This window comes from Hesperophylax consimilis, chromosome 21, assembly GCF_061612785.1.
Source record: "Hesperophylax consimilis isolate HC1 chromosome 21, BYU_Hcon_1.0, whole genome shotgun sequence".
In the NCBI taxonomy this organism is placed as follows: Eukaryota; Metazoa; Arthropoda; class Insecta; order Trichoptera; family Limnephilidae; genus Hesperophylax; species Hesperophylax consimilis.
The window spans coordinates 24,004,387-24,006,751 of record NC_142856.1 but is presented as its reverse complement, the minus strand read 5'-3'; positions in this window follow the sequence as shown (position 1 = coordinate 24,006,751).

Sequence of the window (2,365 nt, the reverse complement as noted above, 5' to 3'; positions counted from 1 at the left end):
ATGTAAACATATTAGGTCAGTCAATTGCCTTCTTATTTTAAGTGTATTAATCTTAAAGTATTCACGACATCACGACGTGCGTTGTATGATCTAAGATGGTCATGTAGTTCACATTTGAAAGATAATAGTATAAGCATTTTTTTTAACCGATTCTATCATGTTTTCATACTTGCAATAATGTGGATTCCAAATAGTGCTTCCATATTCAAGTTTACTTCTAATTAAGGCATAGTATTAAAGACTTAAAGTATTAAAGTGAGATATGATAGAGATGAGATATAAATCGGTAGAAAATTTTTAATGCGGCAGCTTAAGGATTCTGAGAAAGGTAAATACAATCAGTATCGCCCTGATGAAGTACCATCATTCAGAATTGAAACGTTGCTTGAAATGGCATTAGCTGTTTTTAGTGATCAGTTCTCTTTGGGAGGCATTTATTGGATTACCCACACCCCTGCCATAGTCACCCAAATAGTTCGCTTCTTTTGGTGACTTAGCAAGGGTGCCTGGGTTCATGGAGTGAGATTTGTCAGGGTTTTAGCGCCGGATGCATCTGCCCACCAACTGTGTGGTACACGGAGAAAAATGAGTATTGATTATTTATTAACATGTTAAGGCGATACCGACGTACGCGTCGTGTAATATTTTAAATTGAGCCGCTATCAATAACAACCCTTACGTAGATGGCGATAAGGTTTAAATTCCCGCTTAACACCATCCGCCTGTTTTGATTTATGCAAGAAAAAATCATGGCCAAAAAGTGCCTTTTATTTTATTTTGTGGATGTTCAGGAATAAATATTTAATTTTTTTCAGATCATTTTATAAATAACTTAATTTGCCACATTATACAATAAAATAATAACCAAAAATGGGTTCGTAAGTAGGAGGTTTTGAACTTTAAAGCAGTTTTCATAGGCCTTATACATTATTTTTTTCTGGGCTTATAAAAATACTCATAAAAAAATACTCGATTATTTCAAAGGCCAAGATATATTCAACTCGCAGTATTTAATTAAAGCATCTGAAACATTTCTAGGCGACCAAATTTTCAAATCAAAAACACATGATTTTGCATCACTACGTATGGCATCGCCTTAAACCTTTAGTACTTTCCTAAAATATCGGAATACGTGTTTATTGACCTGCATTTGTCCTTGTAATATACAATAACGAAATGCGAAAATATTATAATTTTTAGGAATGCGTGTTCTTACAACGCGATAAAACATTCGTGTTTTACTGAAAGTTTGTTGGGAAACATATCAATTCATTAGTGAAAGGCCTGCAATCATGTTTTTAACAGGATTAAGAATAATTTGGAGAGATTCTTAATAAATTAGCAATATTTTATATCAGTTAGTTTTTTCCGTGTAGGCCAGATCGGGAAAGACTTGTTGATGGAGATTTTTAAGATACATAGTCGCGTAGTGGCTGGTGGCCCAACCTCTCTGTCTACCCTTTCGGTAAATGGCGTGATGGTTAGGTAGTTACAAGTAGGAAATGAAAGACGTGACAAGTGGAGAGCAGAGACAGTAATGCCTATCGCAATTGCCCCGGTCTCACGTGGCTTTACAGGGGGTGATGACACTGACGACTACAAGTGGGGCAAGGGCGGATCCAGCTTTGGCGCCAGGGGGGGGTCACGTAGTCGTGGTCAAGTTTTTTTTTTTTTTTTAAAGAAAGACAAACATTCCCGGGTTACGAATAACCCAACAATAACTCCTCCCACCACCACAGAAAGCCGAAAATGCTTGCTTGTGTTGTGATGGAGGACTTAGGTCCGGTCAGTTACAGTTACAAGAAGTTATAATTTAATTTTGATAATAATATATACATAATATATATGACCGATAATAGGCCACATGCATCACATTTAAAAAAAAATCCGGTTTAGGCAAATATTCTAAGACGTTCCGTATTTTTTTTTAATCGTATTTTTGAAACCCTGGTGATTTTTTTTAAATTTCAACTCGAAAAATCAGACCATTTTTTATAAACCGGAAAGACGGGACATAATTTTATATGTGCAAAAAAACGGTAATTAACTAGCCGAAAGTCATTTAAAAAAGAACGTTTTCCACACGAATGTCACAAAAATGGCATGAAATTGTACGGAGTTCTGTTCATAACATCTGTCAAAACACCGCCATAAATATACCAAACCACCTACTCATGCAAAAAGTCAAATCAAAGGTTAAGTGGTTAAGTTCGCAGAGAACAAACAATAAATCTAGTGAACGTTAAACGTCAAATTCAAAAATTCGCCGGATATCAAAGTGTTGCCGTATAAAAAAAATAATCAGTGTGGAATTTTACAAAATTAAGGGAACATAATCGGAGACGGAACATTTTCATGTAAATCA